At 42.2% G+C, this 27,639-nt stretch overlaps 2 protein-coding genes across 2 annotated transcripts in view; both read left to right on the forward strand.

Moving 5' to 3' along the window:
* The window catches only part of GDPD1 (glycerophosphodiester phosphodiesterase domain containing 1), a 48,590-nt gene extending 28,763 nt beyond the window's left edge, over window positions 1-19,827 (forward strand). Inside the window, exons 11-13 of the mRNA XM_079797851.1 lie at window positions 2,201-2,330; window positions 19,311-19,454; window positions 19,698-19,827. The gene's annotated coding sequence lies outside the window, so the exon portion shown is untranslated. The remainder of the gene's footprint in view (window positions 1-2,200; window positions 2,331-19,310; window positions 19,455-19,697) is intronic.
* Window positions 1,183-27,639, forward strand: part of YPEL2 (yippee like 2) — an 85,794-nt gene continuing 59,337 nt past the window's right edge. Inside the window, exon 1 of the mRNA XM_079797854.1 lies at window positions 1,183-2,330. The gene's annotated coding sequence lies outside the window, so the exon portion shown is untranslated. The remainder of the gene's footprint in view (window positions 2,331-27,639) is intronic.

Here is a 27,639-nt window from a genome sequence, read left to right on the forward strand (position 1 = left end):
TAGCTTCCGAGATCAGACGAGATCGGGCGCGTTCAGGGTGGTATGGCCATAGACTATTTTGTGTCAGCCAATAGAAGATAAAGTACCCAGTGTGATAAAGATGTTTAGAAAGTCATGTTTTAGAAGTTTGATGATTTTATAGTCAAGGTGACTAAATCACTTAATAAAAGTATAGTAGCTTTAACAAGAGAGTTGATATTCACTATCAGAAAACATTTAAATACTGCTTTTCTGATTGGGGTATCATGTTTTAAAATAGGCTAAATAGCCTGGCCAGCCTGGCTCAGTGGTTTAGTATCAACCTATGAACTAGGAGGTCACGGTTTGATTCCCAGTCAGGCACATACCCAGATTGTGGGCTCTATCCCCAGTGTGGGTTGTGCAGGAGGCAGCTGATCAGTGATTCTCATCATTGATGTTTCTATCTCTCCCTCTCCCTTCCTCTCTAAAATCAATAAAAATATATTTTTATAAATAAATAAAATCGGCTAAATATCCTTTCATTTTGAAATAGCTATTGGTAGGCATGGTGGACAGCATAGTGGGGAAGACCTTTCTGCTGAGGTGCAGCTGGCACTAAATTTGACAGAACCAGCTATAGGTCTAGTCCAGCATGTCAGTAGTATCCCAGGTACATGGCAGTTGGAGAGCAGTTGGCAGGCATTTCAGTAAGCAATTGGCATGAGGGAGTTTTAACATGAAATAGTAAGAGCTTCTTTGTAGGACTAAAGTCCTAGGCACGTTACCAAGGCAAAATAGAACACCAGGTACCAATCAGAGCTAGCACCCCGGTCTTGGAAATAAGCTCATTTAGTAGAATGGAAGAACAAAGCGATAACACTGGACTAATTATAGTAGTAAGTTGGTACTAAGTCCTAGAGCTATTACATCTCTAATTTCTGGCCAGGGCTGGTTCTAGAAATTGGGGTGGGGCCCTGACATCAGTGGGCATCTAGAAGCCACAACTGTAGAGAGAGAATGGCAGCAGTGAATTGAGATAAAAGAACGTAAAACGTAAATCTTAGTATGTTCCAGTATGGGAAACCATTAACAATACAATGTGAATGATGATTCTGCTTAGAGTTGTGCAACATGGTGGCCCTGGGAAGGTACATTTAAAAAAAAAAAAAAGGCCCTAGCCGGGTAGTTCAGCTGGTTGAGCGTCATCCCAATACACCAAAGTTGCGAGTTTGATCCCTGGTCAGGGTACATACAAGGATCAACCAATGAATGCATAAATAAGTGAAACAACAAATTGATGTTTCTCTCCCCCCCACCCCCGACATCCCTCTCCCTTCCTCTCCCTCTCTCTCTATCAGATCAGTAAAAATTTTTTTTAAATGGTCAAGAGAGAATCTGCAGTACATACAAGTGCCAATGGAAGAGTGCCAGGTTGAAGAGTTTGTTCTGAACTGAAAGTCTTATGACTTCAGTAGGTGTCTAAACTCAAGACATTAAAAACAAGAACTAAAACTGCTAGGCAATAATATGACATAATCATTTCAGTAACAAAAGGAAAATGTAAATAGCGGTCTGAGACCAGGCACCAAAACAAGGTCAGAGCTAAAACAGTCAGATTCAAAAGTCAGAGATCAGAATGCAGAGAGCAATGGTGCCAGATGAGTACTGGAAATATCAGAGGGAACACTGTAAAGTACATGATTGACTGACGACTATACACCTAAAACTAATACAAAATAATATTGAATGTAAACTGTAACTGAAAAAAAACTTACATTGTACATCAACTGTAATTGAAAAACATTATTAAAGAAAAAAAATTTAATTGTTTTAAAGAATGCTGAGAGCATACCAACACAATTCATAAAGCCACTAGTGATGTTAGGCTTTTCTGCCTCTGGACTGTTCTGAATGCTAATTCAAGGCTTGAGATTCTGTATTTAAAATGAAATAAACTCACTTGAGATTTATTAAGCCTCATCAACAAAAGAGTTGATAATTTAAATTAAGAGAAAAAGAAAAACTCTTGAAGGAAATGAGTGTGGGGAAAAGAGTGACAGGGTCAATCCCTTGAATTTGCCCACAGCATCTTCAACCCCATGAAAGCAGAGAATTTATGAGAGAAGGTGGTTATCAGCAGTGTCCAAAATAGGACATTGAGAAGGCAGGGCCTGGGAAAGGATGACTGCATTTGGTTTAGAAGGAGGCCTCCTTAACTGTGGTTCACTTATCTCTCTAGTTGGTGGAACTGATACCAGATTGCAAAGGGCTGAAGAGGACTGAATGGTACTAAATGAGGCTAGTAAAAATCAGCCACTTATTCAAAGGAATTGGAGAACCCAGGACATTTGAAAAGACAGCAGTATCAAGTGAGTTGTGTTCTAAATGGGGAGGCTTATAAATGTGTGAAAATGAGAAGGAGCTAGTGGAGAGAGATTGGAGATACTGGAGAGAGAGGACATGTGAGAAAAGATCTCTATCAAGACTGAATGGGTTGTATTTATTCAACAAATATTTATGAACGCCTGCCGTGCCTGGCACCTGGGTTATAGCTGTGAACCATACAGAACAATTCCTGCCCTCCTTAGAGCTTTTGGTCTTGTTAGTAAGTAATTGAGCTGAGAGAAAAGGAGGAAGCAGTATCTTTTCTTATACTCCAGGGTAACATCCTATATAATAAAAGCCTAATATGTTAAGTGTTGGACCATTTGTATGACCGTTTGACCAGTTGCTATAACACGCACTGACCACCAGGGGGGCAGATGCTCTGACCAGTAGGTTAGCTTGCTGCTGGGGTCCGACCGATCAGGACTGGACGAGATGGGCCAGACACGCCCAGGAGCCCTCCCATGGTTCCTCCCAGGCCCCGATTGTGCACTGGTGGGGTCCCTCAACCTGGCCTGCACCCTCTTGCAGTCAGGGATCCCTCGCTCCTTACTGCCCGCTCCTTACCGCGCAACTGCTTGCTGCTCCTTACCACTTGGCTCGCTGCTCCTTAGCGCTGCCACCACCACTGCACTTGCCATCCCTGAGCCCAGCTTCTGGCTGAGCGGCGCTCCCCCTGTGGTTGCACACTGATCACCAGGGGGCAGACGCTCAATGCAGGAGCTGCCCCCTGGTGGTCAGTGCTTATCATAGCAACCGGGTCGTTCTACCCATCTTTCCACCATTCGGTTGATTTGCATATTAGGGTTTTATTATATAGGATTATTGACTGTACTCCCTATGCTGTACTTTTGATGTAGTGCATTTTTAAATATTATTCTTTTTTTAAAATATATTTTATTGATTTTTTTACAGAGAGGAAGGGAGAGGGAGAGAGAGTTAGAAACATCAATGAGAAAGAAACATCGATCAGCTGCCTCCTGCACACCCCCTACTGGGGATGTGCCCGCAACCAAGGTACATGCCCCTGACCGGAATCGAACCTGGGACCTTTCAGTCCGCAGGCTGACGCTCTATCCACTGAGCCAAACCAGCTAGGGCTAAATATTATTCTTGCTGCTAAGTAAAGTAGATTGGAAGGGGACAGGATGGAAATAGAGCTAGGGCAGTGGGAGTGGAGATGGAGTGAGTGACTGGATTTGAGATCTATTTTAGAGGTAGAACCAATGGACTTGGGTAAAGGAAGAGGGAAAACTCTAAGTTAATTGTAGGTTTGGCTTATACAACTGAATAGTTGGATGGTGGAGCCAGTTACTGAAATGAGAAAGAAACGAGTTTCTGGAGGAATTATGAAAAATTTCAATTCAAGTCACTCTTTGAAAAGCAATATCCAGAGCCCAAGTATGCATGCTGTAAGTTCTACCAAATAACTAGACAACTCTAACCCTACTTTAGAAAAAGGAATAAAGTTAACATGAATCCAGTATCTTTTGTATGCCAGGTATTATTACACCTATTATTTAATATTTACCACAGTCTTGTGAAATAAGTGATATTATCTCTGATTTACAGATTAGGAAATGGAAGCTCAGATGGGTTGGGTAAATTCTTCATGCACAGATTGCCCAGCTAGTAAGGTGACAAACTTACTTTGCAAAACCTTTAAACTTATCTTCGAAGACAAAGTTCAAAGCTGTTTTCACCACACAACACTGCTGTTCCCAGGCTTATTCTTTCTCCATGATCTTTGTCACTGAACTTCTTAAATACGATCATAGGAAGAGTGTGTTAAAAGAAATCCAATTATTTCTCTCATGGCATTGTTTTCCTTTTTCTTCCAAGTAAAACTTTTGATTAAACAAATTAATAAGTGCTAGCCTCTCCCAACTATTGCATGGCATTACACAGAGCGTAGGTTGTTGTTGTTTTTCACTTCCTTATTTTAACTATTTTATGAAAAAAGGAAATTTGAGTTTAAAAAACTCCAAAAATTTCACCTTTCTGTCTTCTGTGATCTTTGAAGTCAAATATTAAAGTTTACCAACAATGAAACTATACTTCTGTATATTTAAGTAAAAGTTCAGTTGAACTATTAACTTTTTACAGGCTCTTTCCCAACCCCATCTCCTTCATAGCTGATTCACTTCCCTTTTTCTTGGGTATATCCCTTTAGTCATCATGTTTAGGTCAGATGATTCCAAAGAAAAACATTTGGGTGGCTTTGCAAAATGTAACAGGATACACCCGGTCCTATTAATCACTAACAGCAAACACTAACCTATCAAAAAGTTAGATGAATGATATCATCTTAGAAGAAAAATACTTGGGTCAGATGGGAAATGCTGAGAACAACTATGGCAACATTTTTTCTCAGGAAAATGTCTTTTTTTCTAAATCAGCTTTGGGAATAACTTCTCCCAAATAACTTATTTTTTGAAAATTACTCGAACTACTTCACACTCATTAGAATGACTACTATGAGAAAAATCCAGAAAATTACAGATGTTGACAAGGTTGTAAAGAAATTAAAACTCGTGTGCACTGCTGGTGGGAATGTAAAATAATATGACTTCTAAGAAAAAAGAGAATAGGGTGATTCCTCAAAGAATTTAAAATAGAATTACCATATGATCAGTAATTGGGTACATACACAAAAGAATTGAAAGCAGGGACTTTTCCAGTACACCAGGTTCATAGCTTTATTCACAATAGCCAGGGAGGAGTGTAAGCAACCCAAGTGTCCATTGACAGATGAATGGACAAACAAAATGTGGTATGCATGTAACGGAATATTATTCTTATACATGTGGAGTGCATAAAGCTGTGGTTGGGCCCTACCATCAGGAATATCATATTTTAGAGAGCAAGACTTAGAATAAGAGTTTAGTAGTCCAAGGACAACTTCTAACTTGGCATCTTATGTTCAGTTACTACCCTACTATTAATCTAAAAATTATAGTAAAAGTTGCCTCATGAAGACATATTTATATTATATAGTAAAGTATTCCTTCAATCAAAATTAAATAATTAGGTATCTTCTATGTACCAGGCACTATTCCAGATGTTGGGGATTTAATAAGAAATAAGATGCAGCCCTAATCGGTTTGGCTCAGTGAATAGAGCGTCGGCCTGCGGACTCAAGGGTCCCAGGTTCGATTCCGGTCAAGGGCATGTACCTTGGTTGCGGGCACATCCCCAATAGGTAGTGTGCAGGAGGCAGCTGATCGATGTTTCTCGCTCATCGATGTTTCTAACTCTCTATCCCTCTCCCTTCCTCTCTGTAAAAAATCAATAAAATATATTAAAAAAAAAAAAAAAGAAAGAAGATGCAGTTCCTACTTTCAAGGGATTGGTGGGGCATTCTTATTTAGAAGGCTTTAATGTATATATGTGTGTGTGTGTGTGTGTGTGTGTGTGTGTGTATATATATATATATTTTTTTCTTACTGATTTTAGAGAGAGAGAAACATTGATGTGAGAGAGAAACATCAATTAGTTGCCTTCATATGCACCCTGACTGGGGACCAAACCCAAAACCTGGGTACGTGCCCTGACCAGGAATTGAACCAGCAACCTTTTAGTACACAGGACAATACTCAACCAACTGAGTCACACTGGCCAGGGCTAGAAGATTTTTTCTTAAATATGTGTTGTTTTTTTTCAGCCGGCATGGCTCAGTGTTTGAGTAATGGCCTATGAACTGGGAGGTCACAGTTTGATTCCCAGCTGGGGCATATGCCCAGGTTGCAGGCTCGATCTCCAGTGTGGGGTAGGCAGATCAGTGATTCTCTCTCATCATTGATGTTTCTATCTCTCCCTTCCTCTCTCTGAAATAAATACATTAAAAAAAAGAAGAAACTTTTTTTTCTTAAAAAAACACACACACCATTTTATGTATATACAAATATAGATTTCAGAGAGGAAGGGAGAGGACGAAAAAGATAGAAACAACAATGATGAAAGAGAGTCATTGATTGGTTGCCTCCTGCAGGGCGATTGAGCCCACTACCTGGGCATGTGCCTTGACCAGGAATCAAACTAGTAACCTCCTGGTTGGTGGGTCGACGCTCAACCACTGAGCCATACCAGCCGGGCAGGCATTTACATATATATATATATATATATATATACACACACACACTAATAAAAAGAAATATGCAAATTGACTGTACCTCCGTGACGCCCCAGCCAAACCAGGAGTGAGTATGCAAATTAACCCAACAAAGATGGGTTAATTTGCATACGCAGGCACAGAGCAAAGACTGAAGGGTCCACCTGAGCGAAAACTGAAGACTGAAGACTGAAGGCTCCACTGCGGCCAGAGCCAAGCCTGAAGGCGGAAGGCTTGGCTCCGCTGCGGCCCAGGTCCCGGGTGCCAGAGGAAAACCGGTGCCGGCAGCTAGGGGAAGGAAGGCCTATTGCACGAATCTTCAGGCAATGGGCCTCTAGTGTATATATATTACCTTCCTTGATTCTTAAAAAGTCTCATGAGGTAGTCATGAAGAGATAGAGGCTCAGAGAGGTCCAAGAATTGCCCAAGGTCTATGATCAAGTAAATCAAAGTATCCAAACTGAGGTTTTCTGATGGCAAAGTTAACGATATAGACAATGAGAATTAATATTTAACACCTGAACTTGGAGATAATTTGGAGATCTGACTTATTTCTCTGTAGCCCTTCCTTTTTTATGGAAGGCAAAGGGAAATTTTCATTCTTAGCTGGTAGTGCATTTGTACTTAACATTATGAAGAACCAGTAGTGTTCTGGCTATTTATTTCTTGAGACTACTTAAGCAACAACCTTTAAAAGATCTTAAATGATAGCATGAAAACTCTTAAGTGCTCTTGTTGGAATTTTTGTTCTTGTCATAAAAATAAATACTATCCAGGAGAACAGAGATTCCTTACATATTTCTTTTCTCTGCAATGCATAATGTAGGTATATAAATTGCACTTCCCCTTGGGGTAATTCAGTCACAAACAAAAAATGACTATTACACGGGGCTTCTGGAGTGTGAGAAGCTTGTCTTCACCTCTGCTATTTACCTTTTCCCCAACTTTGCAAAATGCACCTAAGGTACATGGTAGATCCTCGTTCAAACTTCAAGTTGAGCCCTAGCCGGTTTGGCTCAGTGGATAGAGCGTCGGCCTACGCCCTGAAGGGTCCCGGGTTTGATTCCAGTCAAGGACACATGCCTGGTTTGCAGGCTCAATCCCCGATGTGAGGCATGCAGGAGGCGGCCAATCAATGAGTTTCTCACATCATGGATGTTTCCATCTCTCCCTCTCCCTTCCTCTCTGAAATCAATAAAAATTTAAAAAACAACAACACACAAAACTTCAAGTTGAGGCAGCTCTCCCTCCAGGGAGCATGCCCTGGCCTTTCCCCTACCTCTCTCCCTCTTCTCCCACCCCCCACACCCCCCAGGGCGTTATTTTTACCTTTCTCTTTCCTAAGCTCCAAGGACCCTTATGCCTCTATAACTTGTTTCCTGAGCCCATTTCTTCTACCATTTACTTCTTCTAATTAGAAAAAAAAAACAACAAAAATTCAAGTTGAAAAGATTATAGAAACAACTTCAAGTTGAAAAGAGCAGAAAAAGAGAAACTGAGTATGGAACCTCTTTTTTTCAGACAACATTCTTCAGGGTTAATATTTCAGGTAAGTTAGTTCATCTAATATTCGCAAGTAGAAAAAAAAAGGGAACTATGAACTTCTTTCAGTATTTAGTGAATGAATAAAATAGCATCCTTGTGTAAATAAGAGCATTTGGATTTTGTGTTGTTTGGGTTGGTATTTTCTATACGTATAACCAGAGTCTTTGAAAAAACACTTTAAGGACAAAAGAGCTTTGCCTGCAGGAAGAGGAGATAAGGAGGCTGAGCTAGGTTGTAAACATGGGTCTGCTCCTACTGGCTGATGTTGAACAACCCAGTAAGCTGGAGTCAGAAACAAACCTTCCTGTGGAGCCTTCACTACATAGTAGCCATACTTGCCCTTTGACCTAAGCACAGAGAGGGGGTGAGGGGCCACTGCGTTCTGGAGTGCTCTGACCCTGAGGTGGAGCAGAGAGGTCTCACGTGTTATTGCTGCCGTTTCCCCAAAGCACTTCGAGGCCAAGAACAAAATGGTTCCTTTTGTTCAATGCTGCAGCTTAAAGAAAACATGAGATAGAGTGGCCAACTTCCTTCATGAGTGTGTGCAGAGAGTTTATGCTCAGGTATTCATTCAGCAAATATCGAATGTTCACAATGTGGAGGTTCTGAGGCTAAGGTAGTGGAAAAGGCAGGCAAGCTCTCCATTCTGAAAGTTTTAATGCCACTGTATGTGGGCTGACTAACTCACCATTGCGTATCCTCTGACTCTTTTATATTAACTCCCCATGGAAAAGGCCAATCTAAGAGCAGAAAACCTGAATAGTATCTGATTCTAGCTGATTAAATGGATTTGTATCCCTTTCTTTTCTTGGAAAAGTGATCTTTCTCCTTTCTATTGCCTGAAAAGAATGAAAGCCAAGTGCTGCAGGTAAAAGCTGTATACACTTGCCCGGCTGGCGTGGCTGAGCGGCAAGTTGTGAAGCAGGAGGTCCTGGGTTTGAGTCCCGGTCAAGGGCACATGCCCAGGTTTTGGGCTCTAACCCCAGTGTGGGGTGTGCGAGAGGCAGCAGCCAATCAGTGATTCTCTTTCATCATTGATGTTTGTATTTCTCCCTCTCCCTTCCTCTCTGAAGTCAATATATATATGTGTGTGTGTGTGTGTGTGTGTGTGTGTGTATATTTAAAGCTGTATACACTGTGCTTTTCCATTTCTGAGATGTGCACTCAATTGCATTTTAGAAATAAGTTCCTTTGCCTGTTATTTCTACCTTTATACATCAGTGTGATATCGAGCAGGGAGTTGGCAAGCTTTTTCTGGAAAGGACTGGATAGACACTATTTTAGGCTTTGCAGGCTACAGGGGCTCTTGTCACAACTACTACCTAAATGGATAAGTGGGGCTATGTGCCAATAACACATGATTTATAGATGCCAAAATTTGCATCCCATGTAATTTTCACATATAACAAATACTCTTCTTTTGATTTTTTCCCCCCCAACCATCCAGAAATGTGAAAACCATTCTTAGCTTGTGGGCCATGAGTCATGATTTGCCAATGCTGTGGCTGTCATCCCCATGCGAGCGGTCACGTCAGCTTGGCTCTGGTGAGCCTGTTGCAATCTCGAGTTCCACCCTCTGTTCTTGCCAGTGACTTGAATATGTCACCAGAAGCCATTGAAAGATGCCACTTCTCATGCTTTCTGATGATTGGTCCCTCTTTTTTTGTCCCTTGAAAGTTGTTGGGGTTTTTTAAATCTGTATTTACATAGGTCCTCCTTTCCCCCCCATTAACCTCTTCCAGCCCGCTCCAATCCTCCCCCCCCCGCCCCCCCCCCCCCCCCCCGCCCTTGAAAGTTCTTTACTTCCATTTTTTCAGAGGAGGGCGATGCAAATCGCAGTGTGCTCTCCTCGCCCCCTCAGTAAGGCAATAACGCCAGAAATCTATGGGATTTTGTTGTTGTTAGGAAAACTGACTTGTAAGCATTTTCGGATAATTCTCTGAGAGAGCATAACAGTGTGTTGTGCATATTTAATGTCAACCTTGAAATTTTTATTGACCAGGATCATGTCGTTCAGTCCCCTCCGGTTTGCTTTGTGCTGTGAAATCCGAGTTGCACTTTTGTTTCCTGTTGAGGTCCTTCCTGAGCACTCCGTAAGGCCCAGAGCTCTCCGTTCACCTTCACTGAGCTTAACAGATAGCTTTGAGGTGAGCTCTTATGTGAAGGCATTTGTTTTCCAACCTAGATTCCCCTGCCTCTCTCACACCTCTTAATTCTCTGCTTTTGAAATGCCTTTGTTTTGAGGTGAACAACTGGCCAGTGTGGGATTTGTAAAGTGTGCAGAGCCTTTGGAGGAGATTTATGAACAAAGCCAATCTTTGTCTGCTATCATTGCAAACTGGCTTAAATCCCTCCAGAAGAAATTATTTTTTATTACAGGTATCAGTAGGTGCAAGGCTGTTCCAGCAAAGCTCTGTCACATGGACTGTTTCCTAAATCTGATGTTACTGTAATGCGGTTTGAAGGAGTAAACCCCTGGCGGATTCTCTGTGTGATCAGTTGTACCAAAAAGTTTGTACAGGAGACTGGGTTCAATTCCACCCTGAAAACCTGGACTCATGCTTGATAATCTCTTTTTCGTATACCCAGTCCCATCTAAGAACCCTGTCAGGTCTGCCTTCACAATGATTCCAGAACCAGATCCCTTACTTCCTCAGTGCTGTAATCCTGACCCAAGCCCACGCCATGTCTCTCCTGGATTACTCCCCCTGCCTCTTCCCCGCTCTGCTCCTTCCCCTGGCTCTTCAGGCTTATTTTTTTATATTTTTATTTTTTATTGATTTTAGGAGGAAAGGAGAGGGAGAGAGAGAAACACCAATGATGAGAGAGAATCATCGATCGGCTGCCTCCTACACTCCTCCTACTGGGGATCGAGCACACAACCCGGGCACGTGCCCTGACCAGGAATCAAACCGTGACCTCCGGGTTCATATGTCGATGCTCAACCACTGAGCCACGCTGGCCGAGCCAGGCTTTTCTTAACAGAGAAGCCAAAGGGATGTAGTTAAAAACCTCAGTCAGATTGTGTCTGTCTTCTCAACACCCTCCAATGACTTCTTCTCTATCTCAGTGTTAAAGGCCTGCTGATGGCCCAGCTGGTGTGGCTCAGTGGTTGAGATTCGATCTATGAACCAGGAGGTCACAGTTCGATTTCTGGTCAGGCCACATGCCCAGGTTGTGGGTTTGGGCTTAATCCCCAGTGGGGGCATGCAGAAGGTAGCCAATCAATGATTCTCTCTCATTGTTGATATTTCACTCTTTCCCTCTCCATTCCTCTCTGAAATCAATAAAAAATACATTTTTTTTTAAAAAAAGGCCTTTCGATGGCTTACTTTATCCTTTGCCCCAGCTCTCCACTTCTCTTACCCTGTCTCCTATTACCCTCTCCATTGTTTATTCAATTCCAGCCATACTGGCCTCTTTGCTTCTCAAACAACACATGTCTGCCTCGAGGCCTTTCAGAGGCAAAGTGTTCCAAGCAGAGCACACTTCCCTCAGGTCTCTGCCAACCACTCGATAACAGAGATGTTATCAGTTGGTTGGGTATTGTCCCATGCACTGAAAGGTTGCTGGTTTGAATCCTGGTCAGGGCATATGCCTGGATTTCAGGCTAGATCCCAGATAGGGGTGTGCAAGAGGCAGCCGATTGATGTTCTGCTCTCACATCAATGTTTCTCTCTCCACCTCTCTTCCTCTCTCTCTAAAATCAATTTTTAAAAACTTATCAAGTTGTACATAGTTGTACACTTTACATACTTTATCTGTTATCCTATATACTAAAAGGCTAATATGCAAATTGACCGAATGGCAGAACGACTGGTGGCTATGACGTGCACTGACCACTAGGGGGCAGACGCTCAATGCAGGAGATGCCCCCTGGTGGTCGGTGCGCTTCCACAGGGGGAGTACCGCTCAGCCAGAAGCTGGGCTCACGGCTGGCGAGTGCAGTGGCGGTGGTGGGAGCCTCTCCCACCTCCGTGGCAGCGCTAAGGACCCTTCAGTGGACATCCCCCGAGGGGTCCCGGACTGCAAGAGGGTGCAGGCTGGGCTGAGGGAACCCCCCAACCCCCCAGTGCACGAATGTCATGCACCAGGCCTCTAGTAGCTTGATAATTAAGAAAAATAAAACAAATTCACTTACCTAAAATAGCCCTTTCTACCTTCTCATCACTTCTCCCCCTTTTTGTTTTATTTTTGTCCATAGCACATGTCACCAGCTGGCATATTTTGTATATACTTATGCATTTGCTTATTCATTATCTCTCTCTCACTAGACTGTGAGCTCCACAAGAGCAAGGATCTTGTTTTGTTTACTGCTGTATCTCAGAACTTAGAACAATGCTTGGCAAAGAGAAGGTTTCAATAAAGATTTATTCAATAAATGAATTACTATATTGCAGCCTTCAGCTCTGGATATACCTACAAATCAATTTTTGTCCGGAACATGAGCTACTCCTCTTTCCTGATAATCAGCACTATGGTGAATTTACATGGTGCAATGTTTTACTGATGACAGACTGCAAGATGGGTTTGGGGACAACGTCAGTCTTTGGGTTGAGTTGCAAGCACTGAGATTTTACTGACAAAGACATTATTTGGTTGACTTCTGGGCCCAAACCTAAGAAGGTAGAAGAGTGGGGGGGTGTCGGTTCATATTTCTCACTCTCCCAAGGTTTTTGAGTTGTTTAGTTTTATTTTCTCAGAAGCTAGAAGAGGAAAATGAATAAGCCATTATCTCTCTGAGCTAAATGCTTGTGCTATCATCAAGATCTTTGACCCTGGAATCAGATAGAAAGAAGCAAATCTCAGGACATGTGATACAGTGAAATGGACAGGGTAGAGGAGCTGGTCTCTCCAGATCTAAAATGCTCTTGGCAGGATAAAGAATATACAACAACAACAACAACAACAAAATTGTCTTAAGGTAGAATTTAAGTACAAGAATATAGACATGAAAAAGAAAATGGGTAGTAGATTCTGAGAAGTACCAGAACATGAAAAGAGTGATGAGTAAAAATGCAAATTTTTCAACTGTGAACTCAATCAAGGTAGGAGTTGGCACGGTTAGAAATAAGGCTTATTGAGTGACTACTATATAGTTGGCATTAAAATAGTTTTTCTCATTTAGTCCTCACTGCAGGTACTTAGGTAAGTATTATTGGCCTCGTTATTTTATTAGAGGTCAGAAAATTGAAGCTCAAAAGGCTACAGCCAAAAAAAAGCTACAGCCCCAGCCAGTGTGGCTCCGTTGGTTGACTGTCACATTCCAGGTTGGGGCACATGCCCAGGTTGTGGGCTCAATCTCCATTAGGGGGGCATGCAGGAGGCAGCTGATCAGATGTTTCTCCCTCTTCCTTTCTCTCTAAAATCAATAAAAACATATAGATATAGATATATATAGATATATAAATATATATATATATATATATATATATATATATATATATATATATATATATATATATATATATTTTTAAGGCTACGAACCTTGTTCACAGATGATGAAAGACCTGGGATTCCTGCCTACATCTGATTTTAAGGCCAAGATTCTCTCCCTATGTGGTGATAACTCCCTCCCCTGAATGCCTACTGTTACTATCTGTGCCATTTATCACAGCACATTTTACTGTTTTATTACTTATTTGATCTTATCACTCTGCTGCCTGTGGGTTAAGGTCCAATGGCTGGCGTGGCTCCCTACGGCATGCAATGCTCTTCACAGTCTGGCTGCCACCATCTTTCCAGCCTTCTCTCTTCCCATTCCAAGCCCTCCCTGGTGCCAGAACGATTCTGTCAAAAACTAATTCTGATAAAAACTGCTTTAAAACCTCTGCTGACCCTGTTACTTTTATGATAAACTTCAAACCTTTTGCATGTTATACACCTCCACCTCCACTCATCTTTCCAGAAGCTACCCCCATTCCAAATACCCAAAACGTCAGCTACACCAAACAAATGCCCTGTTTCTCTGTGCAGAACATACTATTCAGTGCCTCCCTAGCAATTCCCATTTGCCTTGCTTCAGCCCTTCACACGGAAATGTCCAGTTTCCTATCCCGGAACATGAGGGGTTTCTGCTCCATGGAATGCACCTTCTCCTTTCTTTCCTGGAGAACCCTTGTCACTGATTAATATTATCTCCTTGGTGCAGCCTTATTGACCTTCCTTGTGGCATTTTATTGCCCTGCTTTAAATTATTTAGATAATCTGTTTATCTTTCCGAAGAGTATCAGTTCCCCAAGGACAAAAAGAAATAGACACACTCATCCGTGTGTCTTCAGAGCCTGGCATACAGCATATGCTCAATAGATGTTATGATGAGTGAATTAATAATTCTTCTACAAGGCTAATATATTCCTCTGTTATATTGCACAATTTTTACATTAATTTATATCCCCAGTGCCCAACAGTAACCAGTGAAGATGGCATGAGGAAAAAACCTTCCTTTGCACCCTTTCACCAACACAATCAAAAGAAAAACGTCACTGATTAATATTAACAAGAAATTTGGGTGACAAAACCACCATATACTACTCAGGAATACAAAGAAATACCTGAGTAAGTGGAGAAGTAAACCATATTTCTGAAGGAGAATTTTAATTAGTATTAATATTAATATCACATTAACTCTTAGTGTGAATTAGTTTCCATCAGATTCTCAAAAGCAGATTATTTTGGTTTGTTTTTGTTTTTACTTGAGTTTAGAAACATGATTTGGGAAAGTTTATCTGGGGTGCTTATAATTCTTTTACTTTTCTTTATATTTAAATTTTCCATAATTAATTATGGTAATAAAATTTATTTGGAAGAATGAGCAGGCAAGGAAAGTGTTACAAAAGAATAGTGGGTATTGGTGTGGGCTTGTCCTATCATATTTAAAATGTTATTTTATTTTATTTAAATTAAAAAATTTTTTTCAATTAGTTGCCCGGCCAGCGTGGCTCAGTGGTTGAGCATCAACCTATGGACCAGGAGGTCACGGTTTGATTCCTGGTCAGGGCACATGCCTGGGTTGCGATCTCCAGTGTGGGGCATGCAGGAGGCAGCCAATCAGTGATTCTCTCTCATCATTGATGTTTCTTTTCTTTTTTTTTCTTCTTTTTTTAATATATTTTATTGATTTTTTACAGAGAGAAAGGGAGAGGGATAGAGAGTTAGAAACATCGATGAGAGAGCAACATCGATCAGCTGCCTCCTGCACACTCCCCACCGGGTATGTGCCCGTAACCAAGGTACATGCCCTTGACTGGAATCGAACCTGGGACCCTTGAGTCCGCAGGCCGACGCTCTATCCACTGAGCCAAACAGGTTAGGGCTCATCACTGATGTTTCTATCTCTCTCTCCCTCTCCCTCTGTGAAATCAATAAAAATATATGTTTAAAATTTTTTTTCTCAATTAGTTGACATTCAGTATTATATTAGTTTCAGATGTACAGCATAGTGGTTAGAGATTTATATAACTTACAGAGTGACCCCCCCATAAGTCTAGTACCCAAATGACACCACACAGTTATTACAATGTTATTGACTATACTCCCTATGCTTTACTTTACCTCCCCATGACTATTCTGTAACTACCAATTTGTTCTTCTTAATCCCTTCACCTTTTTCACCCAGCCCCCCACCCCAATGCTATTTTAATAATCAAAACTAAAACAGAAACCAACACAGATCAATGGAATGCAAACAGGTATCCTTGAAACAGAGTTTTGGGTAAATAAGTCCATGACATTTTCCCTGAATGTATTAAACCAACATTTATACAAAGATTACTATGTGCCAAGCACTGTTCTAGATTCTTTACAAATATTAACTCATTTATAATTTAACTCAATTAATTAAGAATGGGTCTCTGATGCCAAACTGCCTGTGTCAGATTGAGTCTCCACCGTTTATTAGCTGTGTAAACTTGGTTAATTTACTGAACCTCTCTGTGCCTATTTTCATAGGTGTAAAATGTGGATAATAACAGTTATAGGGTTTTTAAAAGAGTAAGTTAATATTTTAAAAAGGATACATCACAGTAGATAAGAAATTATATAATCAATTATGTGTAGCAAATTGTATAAAAATACCTAGTTGGGTTTTACCTCTCACCATATACCGAAAATAAATTCTAGAATTTAAAGAAGTATATCTAAAACTATTGAAACAATGTTAGAAAAACTATTAGAAAAACTACTGAAACAATAGGAGAATGGCTATACTGTGGTTCATCTACATTGTGAAATATAGACATTTAAAATGATAATGGGCCGAAACTGGTTTGGCTCAGTGGATAGAGCTTCAGCCTGCGGACTGAAAGGTCCCGGGTTGGATTCCGGTCAAGGGCATGTACCTTGGTTTCAGGCACATCCCCAGTGGGCAGTGTGCAGGAGGCAGCTGATTGATGTTTCTCTCTCATCAATGTTTCTAACTCTCTATCTTTCTCCCTTCCTTTCTGTGGAAAATCAATAAAATATATTTAAATATATATATATATATATATATATATATATATATATATATATATAGAGAGAGAGAGAGAGAGAGAGAGAGAGAGAGAGAGAGAGAGAGATTTAAAAAGATAATGGAAAAAAATTTTAAATGAAAAGATAGTAAAGACTCTAGGAATATAAAAACATTTCAGATACAATATTCATTGAAAAAAGTAGAGTATGAAGTGGTTATATTCATCGGTTGCAACAACATAAAATATATAGGGATGCAATTGAAATAGTTGTAGATCATGGTTGTAATGGGTGTGGCTGCAGTTTTTCCCTCAAACTTATTTTTAGTTTAATTGATTTATATTTTAAAAATCATCTGGAACAAAATGTATTACTTATTCCCTTTCTCAAAACACTGGCCCTGATTCAGTTCTTTTTCTACCTGCACCTCTTCTGCTCAGAACAGCCTCCCATTTACCATTTGCTTCTGTTTTGCTCCACAGTATGAGCTTTTGCCATTCGTATTCATGTGCCCAATGTTGGCCCCAACAGAAACTGCACATTTCCAGAAATCACTTCGCCATTTCTTCTATCTCTGCTGTGATCAATAGCGTTGAGCTGCACATTTTATTGAAGAATTTGTCCTCTCTTTTTACAAAACAGGGTCTCTCTCTCTCTCCCTTCCTCCCCCGCTTCTCTCTCTCCCTTTTAAAGTGTTTGTTTGAGCATGACTATAACCTTTATACACCTGTATACAGCTGTTGGCCACAGGGCTTCTTAACCTCAGTATTAGTGACGTGTCAATTCAGATCATTCTTTGTTTGTATGTGTTCTGTGCAACATCCCTGGCCTCTTCTTACTAAATGTCAGTAGCATCGCCTCCCCAAAACGTGGCTATCAAAGATAGCTCCAGATACTGCTGAATATTCCCTGGGGCTGGGGAGCAAAATCATCCCTGTTTGAGAACCACTGGCCTGTAGGAATGTCAGTGGCAGAAGGCAAGAGCCTGCAACTGGCTGGTTATGCCCTTACTTAACCACTAGAGGTCTCCCTACACCCTGTTATGGTTATAATCTAGAAACTAGTACAGGGCTATGGAAATCACCAAATAGGTTCATGGTCATGCCTTGGTGTGCAAAAGGTTTACAAACTAAAACCTTTGGACAATCTCCAAATCTGCAGAAGGATTCCAATTAAATGATATTCCACTGTCAAGGGGGGGGGGGGGGCATAACTCCCCCAGTGGGGGCTGTACATAGTGACTTCCGGCTAAAACGTCAGTATGGAAAGGGGAGTAACCACAGTGGAGAAACCTAAGGTGACCTCAGCCAGGTGATTCAAGTCAACATCATCACTAATAAATCAAATAGATAGCATGTACCTTTGATATGATGTGGTGAAAATGGCACCTTACCTCGGTGATCCTCCTCCCCAAACCACATAAACCCAGTCTAATCATGAGAAAAACATCAGACAAATTGCAACAGTGGGGCATCCTACAATAAGGTGACCAGACGTCCCGCTTTTGGCGGGACAGTCCCGATTTTTAACAATTTGTCCCGCGTCCCGCGGCGTTTTAAAAATGTCCCGATTTTTGGAAAGAATGCACAAGCTAGGGAACGGCGGGAGAACGGGAAGGGAATATACGGTTTTCGGTGGCCATGTGGCTATTTAGCCAGGATAAATAATGCACTAAAAATTGTGGAATATGCGCTGTCCTTACCAGGAACTAATGCTGCGACTGAACGCGTTTTTTCTACGGTAAATAATGATGTGGACATCAAAAATAAAAATAAAAAAAAAGTGTGGACATCAGAAAAATCATAATTAAGTGTTGAGACTTTGAAAGCCATTTTATGTGTGGAATATAATTTAACAAATTCTTGTGAAAAATTTCATGACCTTTTAAACAATGACAGCAATCTACTAAAAAAAATTCACTCAAATGAGAAATATGCCAAAGAATAAAATAATACTATACATAATTTTTTTATTTATTATATTTGTAAATTTATTTATTTATTTGTTATATTGTACTTATGTTGAAATTTAAAAAAAATGTATTACAATAAATTTTTAATCAAGAACCCCTCCCGCCCCCGGTCAATGGTGTCCTGCTTTACCAATGTTAAAATCTGGTCACCTTATCCTACAAACACCTGACCAGAACACCTCAAAACTGTCCAGGTCATTAAAAATAAGGAAAGTCTGCCAGGTAGCTCAGTTAATGTTGTCCCTATAAGCTAAGGTTGTGGGTTTGATCCCCAGTCAGGAAACATACAAGAATCAACTGATCTATCTATATAAAAGGCTAAGTGTCCATCTGTCCAACTGGTAGCTATGACATGCACTGACCACCAGGGGGCAGACACTCAACGCAGGAGCTGCCATGACACACACTGGCCATCTATAATAATAAAAGGGTAATATGCTAATTAGACCAGACGTCATTCCAGACATCCTTCCTGATGAAGCCAGGTCCAGAGGGAAGCCAGCCGGGTCCCAGGTGCCTGCCGACAGCCTGAGGGAAGCCAGCCCAGGTCCCGGGTGCCTGCCGGCAGCTGGAGGAGGGTGCTGGAGAGAAGCCGGTGCCAGCAGCAGGGGGAAGGAAGGCCTACTCTTGCACGAATTTTTGTGCTTAGGGCCTCTAGTTTAAAAATAAATGGCACCATGGACCTGGCGCTGACAAACCAACTCATGTCTTCCCCGAAGTGGGACACAGGCCCCGCCACCACCCCGGAGCAACACCCCACCAAATCACAGCCAATGCTGCCAAGACCCCATGGTGCAAAATGCAGCCCATAGCCCAGCCCAGAAACAGTCCCTGTGGGTGCCGGGTAATGACGTCACGTAACAATGCCTGTCTTCCTCTCCCTAGCAACTAGCCTCCTTGGAGTTTCTTCAGCCCAGGAACCCAACTTGCTTTATAGCCAGGTGCAAACATTTTACAGTTCAACCAAATGTTTGTGAAGCGTTTTCCTGTGCCTCATCTCATTTGATCATCACAGAAGTCCTGGAGTAGGTAGGTAGGAGACTCAGTAGAATCCTATTTTCTTTTCATTAGCAAGATGTGATAGCGATATTAAAATATTTCTTCTAATTAATTTCCTTTAATGTGCATGAATCTGTGCACCAGGACACTAGTGAATGCCTAAATAAGTGGAACAAAAAATTGATGTGTTTTTTTCCCCCTCTCTAAAAAAAGAAAGTGAGTCAATTAACACTTTAAATGGTGAACTTTCTATGCTTCTGATTTCTGATCTAGATGGAATCATTTGGTGACTGTAATGAGCAATGCCGCCAGCACAAACCAGGGAAGCACCTCACCTATGCAGCAGTGTCAGGTACGAAAGGCAAAGATTGAGACCAAAGAAAACTTAATGGAATAAAGAAGCCCAACTACATTAAAAAAAAAAAAATTCTTAGAGATTTGTTCACAAGTAGGAAAATGTGGCATGATTACATAATGAGAATATCAACTGTTGTATCTCTTTGATGCCCCTTTGAAGGTGGCACTATAGTTTTGTTCTCTATTCAGATGAGGAAAACTGAGTCTCAAAGAGGTTATATAGGTGCCTAAGATCATAGAACTAATAAGTGGCAGAACTAAAATTCACATTCTTATGTCTGATTTTTAAACCCTTGCTGCTCATGCCTGTGCGATATTCCTCCCTCCGTGTGACAGCCGAGGTTATTTACTGTCACTGTAGAGTAGGCAGTTGTGTAATTTTAAAAGTTGCGGAACAAAAAACAGAAGTCCGGGTCCTCAGTGGGCTCAGGATACCAACTTCCTTACCAGAAAACTGTGGCTAATAATACCTGTCCCGCTTGCCTCACTGGATTATTTTAAGAGTCAAATGTAAGAATATGTGAGAAAATGTCTTGCCACCTGTGAAGCGTGGCATTGTATCCTTAACACGGTTCTTCTGCAGTTTTTTGCAAATATGTCTGTGAGCTAATTGCCAAAGGTGTGGAGATGCTTTAGGGGAGCTTCAGACCAGAAGGCTTAGAGGGGAATTATGCCAGCTTCCAATCCTCTCTCTCTCTCTCTTTTTTTTTTAAAGAGAACTCTGCTGGTATTTATTTATTTATTCATTTATTTATTTGTTTTTTAAATATATTTTTATCGATTTCAGAGAGGAAGGGAGAGGGATAGAGAGATAGAAACATCAATGATGAGAGAGAATTATTGATTGGCTGCCTCCTGCACGCCCCCAACTGGGGACCGAACCCGCAACCCGGGCCTGTGCCCTTGACCGGAATTGAACCTGGGACCCTTCAGGCCGCAGGCCAACGATCTATCCACTGAGCCAAACCAGCGAGGGCCCAATCCTCTCTTTTAACATACGATCCCAAGTCTGTGGTCTTCATTGCGACTGCACATATATGACCTGGGGAGCTTTTAAAGGCATCCGTGCCCAGTTTCCACCAGAGACCAACTAAATCACAATAGGTAGGAGTGGGAACACGGGCATTGCTACGTTTAAAAAGCTCTCCAGATGATTCTAATCTGCAACTAAAGCTGAGAACTGCCGTCCTAATTGACCTGAGGTCAGCCCAGTTCCCTGGGGCCCGTCATACCCTTCCTGCATGGGCTGCTCCTCACCCCTAGAAATTGCTGGAGTTGGAGTATTGCCATCAGGCAGTGAGGCTAACGTAAAACTCTGGTCATCCAAGCCGCTAGGACAGCTGACGATATTGTCATTGACTAAGGGAAATGGGTCTGTTCCAGTTTTATTCGAAGAAGGAACAGCCCCGGCACAGGAGGGCCAATGCAAAGAGGCTGGCTCTGCAGTTATTCAGCATTCAGCCACAGCAGTGAGCCAGGATGGCAGACCCCGAACCTCCGTAAACACGGCTCTGGAGGTCAGCTCATCAGTGTCGTCTGAAGAGCCTTTGTTGAGAGCCTGAGCCTTGGTGCCTGGCAGACCAAAGCAACAACAATCAGCTAACGAGTTGGTGAGTTAACACTGTTCAAAAATGGAGGCCATGGCCCTGGCCGGTGTGGCTCAGTTGGTTGGGCATTGTCCTATACACAGAAAGGTTGCTGGTTTGATTCCCGGTGTGGGCACATGCCCGGGTTGCTGGCTCGATCTCCGGTAGGGGTGTGCAGGAGGCAGCCCATCGATGTTTCTCTCTCGTTCCCTCTCCCTTCCTCTCTCTAAAAATCAGTAAACTATTATTTAAAAACAAAACAAACCTGAGGACCTAGAAGAAATAGCTGTTGAGCAAGAATAACATTAGGTGTGCTGCAGAATTATTACAACTCAGAGCTATAAATTCTCTTATTTTAGAAACAAGGCCCAGGTTTCGATCTGTCTTACTTCTCAGGGTCTTCGGTGGAAGAATTTGGGTTACAGCACTGGGAGGAGAGAGTACCGGCACGAAGTCATCTGGGGAAACTGAGGGTGTCTGTCCTCTGGGCTCTGGGCACCACTTTGACAAACCCAGGACCTCATTTTGTCATAATGCTCAGAGGTGAGGTGTCTCTTGGGGTGGACCCACATTAACCAAGCTCCCAAGAGTCCAATACTGGATTATGCAATGACCAGACCTTGGACGGCACATTTTCTACCTGTGAGAAAGGTAACAACGTGGGAAGCCACATTTGAATCATCCATTATCCGTGAACATCAAGGACATAATTAAGAAATGCGTTGGGTGATCTTAAAAGATGGTATCATCGAACTACAGTAGGCTCATTCAGCCTCCCCGTAGGTGTGAGCAGTTAAGCAGAATGAAACACCCCAGACTCTGGGGCACCTTCTGTCTGGACCATGTGGGAGTGTCACTAACAACTTCTTGCTCTTCAGGGGTCACTTTTTCAAATCAGGGGTCTCCAAGCTTTTCTGATTGTATGTGACTAACAGCAAAAAAATTTACAAATCCATTTTTCAAATCATTTATGGATATTTTTTGGTACCATCTTCTTGTCAGATCTGACAAGAGAAATTACCAATTTACCTTACTATCAACCATATAAGAGTGGCTATTTTTTAAAATATGTTTTTATTGATTTCAGAAAGGAAGGGAGAGAGAGAGAGAGAGAGAGAGAGAGAGAGAGAGAGAGAGAGAGGAGAGAGAGAGAGAGAAACATCAATGATGAAAGAGAATCATTGATTGGCTGCCTCCTGCACGACCTATACTGGGGATTCAGCCCAAAACCGGGCATGTGCCCTAACTTGGAATTGATGGGTCAACGCTCAGCCACTGAGCCAGACCAGCCTGGCAAGTATGGCTATTTCTTTACATCTCCAACACAATGTCATTGAGCGTTTTACTACTTGCCAATCTAAGATTAAAATAGCACCTCATTATAATTTTAATTTACATTTTATTTCTTGTAATTATGGTTAAACATTTTTAAATATCTTTTACAAGTTATTTCTATTTCCTCTACAATGAATTGTTACTTCATATACTTTGCCTTTTTAAAAAATATATTTTTATTGACTTCAGAGAGGAAGGGAGAGGGAAAGAAAGATAGAAACATCAATGATGAGAGAGAATCACCGATCGGCTACCTCCTGCACGCCTCCCCCCCCCCCCCACACACACACACACACTGGGGACAGAGCCCCAAACCAAGGCATGTGCTCTTGACCAGAATCGAACCCAGAACCCTTCAGTCCCCAGGCCAACGCCCTATCCACTGAGCCAAGCAGGCTAGGGTTCCTTTGCCTTTAGAAAAATTAGCCCTTAGTCTGTCATGTGTGCTCCAAATATTTTCTTTTCAGTTTCAGACATATTTTTAATTCTAGCTCTACTATTTACTAGCTGTGTGACCTTGAGAAAATTAGTTAACCTCTCTGTGCCTACGTTTACTTGTCTGTAACAGGGATAATAATATAGTTCTCAATCCTATATTTGATAGGTAGATGTTTTAGATTCTAGAATATTTTAGTACAAATACTGTTGTATGTTACATAAAAACCTAGGAAGTATGAGCTGTTTCAAACATTAATATTTCTATAAGAAACATATGAATGTACTAAGTGGGATTAATAATACCTACGAATGACCTCATAGCAATTTAAGTTTGAGTTGCATCAAACGTTTTTGTGGGTTTGTTGTTTTTTTCAGAAAGTGGAGTATAGGAAAAGCTATGGTTTATTGCATCGGGTTGTTGAAGAGAGACATCCTAGTGGAATTGTAGCTGATTGTTTAAATATTGAGACTAGCCCACATGGGAAGGATTGGAAAGGTAAAGATACTCCATGAGAGTAATTTTAGTAGCTTGTGCAAATAAAGAAACATCATAGAATCCTGACAAATATATTCTACCCTATGATCGTAATGATTGAATACCACTGCCCGTAATTGTTCCATATGAGCTCTGTCAAGCTTGTTTTTGATGTTCAGAGCTTTTGGATCAGTGGTTAAAGTATGTACACCTGTGGTATCCTCTCATAGGTTGTTGTGAATATTGGATTAGATTACGCCATACGTGGAAAGCGGCTATAGCAGCTCTTAGAACAGAAAGCACCAAGTAAATATTCTTGTTCTTGTTTTTAAGATGGGACTGCTGAGCCCTTACAATTCTTGTTTGTGGGCCTTTAGCTTGGTTTTGTGGGGTGGCTTGGTGTTGAACGAGTTTCCTTGTAAAGGCGATGGGGATATTTAAAGAGGAGAGAAGCATTCCTCTTTGATGGAATGGACACTGTAAAGAAAGAATACATGGCCTTTGAAGCCAGAAAAATCAGGGTTCAACTTCCATCGGATCAGCTTCTTTTAAAAAGGCAGGGGGGGGCGCGGGGGGGGGGGAGGATACCTATCTTGAAGGTTGCTTTGAGGATTAACTATAACTAGATAGGATAAGACTGCTCCGTATACAGTATATGCTCAATAAATGATAGCAGCTGTTTTGTCAGGGGAATTTCCGGAGGGCTGAGGTCCAACCTTTACCCGCCTACAGGTCTAAAAAGCATATAATCTGCCACTTTCATGACTGAAAATGAGGGACTTGGACACGGATCAGAGGAAGCATTTATTGTACGTAAAGAAACAAAGCACCGTTACCATGCTCCGTCTGCAAGAAGGCGGCACCAGACCCTCCTTTGTGACATGATGTCATGGGGCTTCACTTATGGGCAGAGGTGGGAGGAGGGCCCAGTGAGGGCTGCCAGGAGCAGCCCCCTTTCCCCACAGAGGCCGAGGGGACCGCATCCCCGGTGGTAAGGTAAGCCAGCAGCCTTTAGCCTGCAGGACATTTCCATTGTGGTGTGACTTTAAGATATCGGTTGCTCCTTTTATTATAGAATATCCCCACGCTTTAGACTGAACTTCTCAGACTTCAAAGTCAGACTGCTATCTCTTGATCCATATACCCTGAGGCTTAGACCCTATCCATTTCTGCTTAAATCCCTACTGAATTCAATGGAGATATAAACCATGAGGGAGTGCCTCCCGGGTGCCAGGTGCTGAAAATAAAGATGATCTGATAAGTTTCCATCCCAGGAGGGACTGGCAGAGAGGAAGGATCGCTGATAACTCTTAATAGGGAGTGCCGAGTGTTGAGTGATGTGGCAGCGCTATGAATAAAGTGCTATGGAGGGTACTGAGAAGAGAAAAATTAAATTTTTTAGGGAGGTTAGGGGAGACTCCTCCACAGAAGTGCCATTTGATCTGATCTTTGGACTGAGTCATCAAGCAGAAGGCTTTGAGATGGAACCAGGAGAGGAAAAAGCAGAGACGGAGGGAAGTGGGGGAAAGGAGAGACTAGCACTCTGAGGGAAAGAAGCCGTAGGAACAAGGATTCGAGGCAGGAGGCGTATTCATCCACTTGTTCCGTTATTTATTCAACAAGCAGGTACTGGTTGAGGGCCAGGCACTGGGGATACAACAGGAAGCAGGACAAGGTCCCTGATGCTCTCACGGAGTTTACACTTTAGAGCAGGATGGGTCTGAAAACAAATAAACGAGGTAACTTCCGAGAGCCATACGTGTCATGAAGAAAGTAAGTTGGGAGAGGGTATGATGATAGAGAGCACCCTGGCGGGGGGCAGGGGCATGTACGATAGGGTCGTCAGGGAATGCTCTCTGGAGGAGGTGTTGGACCTGAAAACCAAGTGGCACGGAGGCAGCCTTCTGAAGGCAAAGTGTCCCAGGTGGAGGGAACAGCAAATGCAAAAAAACGGCAACAGGGCTAGGCCTGGTGCATTTGAGGGACAGAAGGGCAGCCAGCTTGACTGGGAACAGCCTGAGCAAAGGAGTGATGGGGGAAGACCACAGAGGGGCAGGCCTGGCTGGAAGGCCCCGTGGGGCATCCTAAGGAGGTTGTTTTGAAGGAGTACCATCTGGCTGCTGTGTAGAGAAAGGGTTGGAAGCAGGGAGATCAGTGAGGTGTTGCTCACTCTGGGCAAGAGATGCTGGTGGCTCTGACCAGGTGGTAGCAACAGAGACAGACAAATATATACATTTTGAAGTAGAGCTCACAGGACCTGCTGATGGATTGGAGTGGGGGTGAGGGAAAGGAAGAGGTAACCATGTCAAATGCTACACCAGGTTGAATAAGATGAGCATATAAAAATGACCTTGCTCCTTGTAGTAGTGATGTTGATGTGGCAACAGTGGGAACATGAGGTTGGAGAGAGAGGATGCTGGAAAAGAATGGCTGTAAAGACTTTGGGAATGAATGAATCTGGCCTCACACAGAGGACACAAGGGTACGGAGCCACTGACAAAGCCAGGCTGATAACCTGTCTGTGAGGCCAGGTACCTCTCAAAATGTTACTGCCAAGGGTTTTAAAAAAGAAGCCTTTAGCTAAATATGAATACTCTCTCCCTCCCTCCCTCCCTCCCTCCCTCCCTCTCTTTTTCCTTTCCTGCCTCTCTCAGGAAGAGATAGAGAAAGAAACATCAATTGGTTGCCTCCCACATGCATCCTGACTGGGGACCAGCAACCTGGGTATGTGGAATTGAACTCACCACCTTTTGCTGTGTGGAACAACACTCCAACCAATTGAGCCACACCAGCCTGGGCTGTTCATGTCTTTTTTGCCTTGTAGGGTAAATATCTGCCTGTTCTCACACACTCTCCATTAGCCTCAGCCTCTCTCCTCTCAGTAGATTATTCAGATGTGTACTATCCTCCAGGTCAAGCAGGAAATTCTGCACTTAATGGGCCCTGAGTAAATGTGTACTGAGGGGCAATTAGAGGTGCTTGCTTTCAGAGGAAGGGAAAACACTTTTGCTACTTTGTTTCGCCCAAGACTTTGTTTTACTCTCACTTAACAACTCAGGATGTTTGACTCTTTTGCCTGGGAGGGGACATTATCAGGCTTCTTAAATATTTTGTGTTGACTGGCTGGCTAGTTCCATTGTCTCCTGATCCTACAGTCCCCTGCATATCCACAGCAGGCCTGCAGGGGTCCTCAGATCTCTCTCTCAACCACTACACCAGGCTTGTCCTCTTTAGCTAACATTATCTTTTATTTAAACAGAAACAGTAGCCACCAATCTTGTTACATAACATACCAATATCCTAGGGTGTTAAACTAATGTAATATCTACTGTTAGGGAGTGGTAATCTGTCAACACAAATATTCACGAGGAGAATATTTTGGAAACATTGTAATAGGTTTGACTTTCTGGCCCTACTTAGAATTTTGGAGCCAGAAGGAACTTTAGAGATCATCCTATTTCATTCTGCCTTTTATACGCTGAAAACCGAGGCCCAGAGAGACAAAGGCATTTGCCCAAGAGGTGGCCCAAAGGCTAGAAATCAAGCTTTTGATAATCCAAAGAATCCATCACACATTCTTAGATTAAGGGTTTAAGTGTTAAACCTTTCTTTTTCAAGATTCTTCCTTATCTCAAAAGCCTTTTTTTTCTTCTGTTTAAGACTTTCAAATTTTGTCAATTGTGAATAGTGACATGGTGCTCCTGCTTTTACTGAAACTGCGCATTTGAGACTGATAAACATGTACAATACTGATGTATTTAAGGTAGCTTTGTTGTTTTTACTAGCACTAGGACTGGATTCACACCCAACCATGCAACTTACATTAACTGAATACAATTTGGATGCAATGTATATTAATTGAATCAAACATATTTTAAACCCAGCTGGGTGGAGTTACGGGTGAAGTTTGAACCACCAGGGGACCCACCCCCGCTACCATTCTCATTTCTGGTCTCTGAGGAATTGCAGGAACCTCAGTGGCCAAGTGAAAAGGCTGGGCCGCTCTCTTCCCCTGACCCCTGCC

Source organism: Cnephaeus nilssonii (assembly GCF_951640355.1).
Source record: "Cnephaeus nilssonii genome assembly, chromosome: 19".
Lineage (NCBI taxonomy): Eukaryota > Metazoa > Chordata > Mammalia > Chiroptera > Vespertilionidae > Cnephaeus > Cnephaeus nilssonii.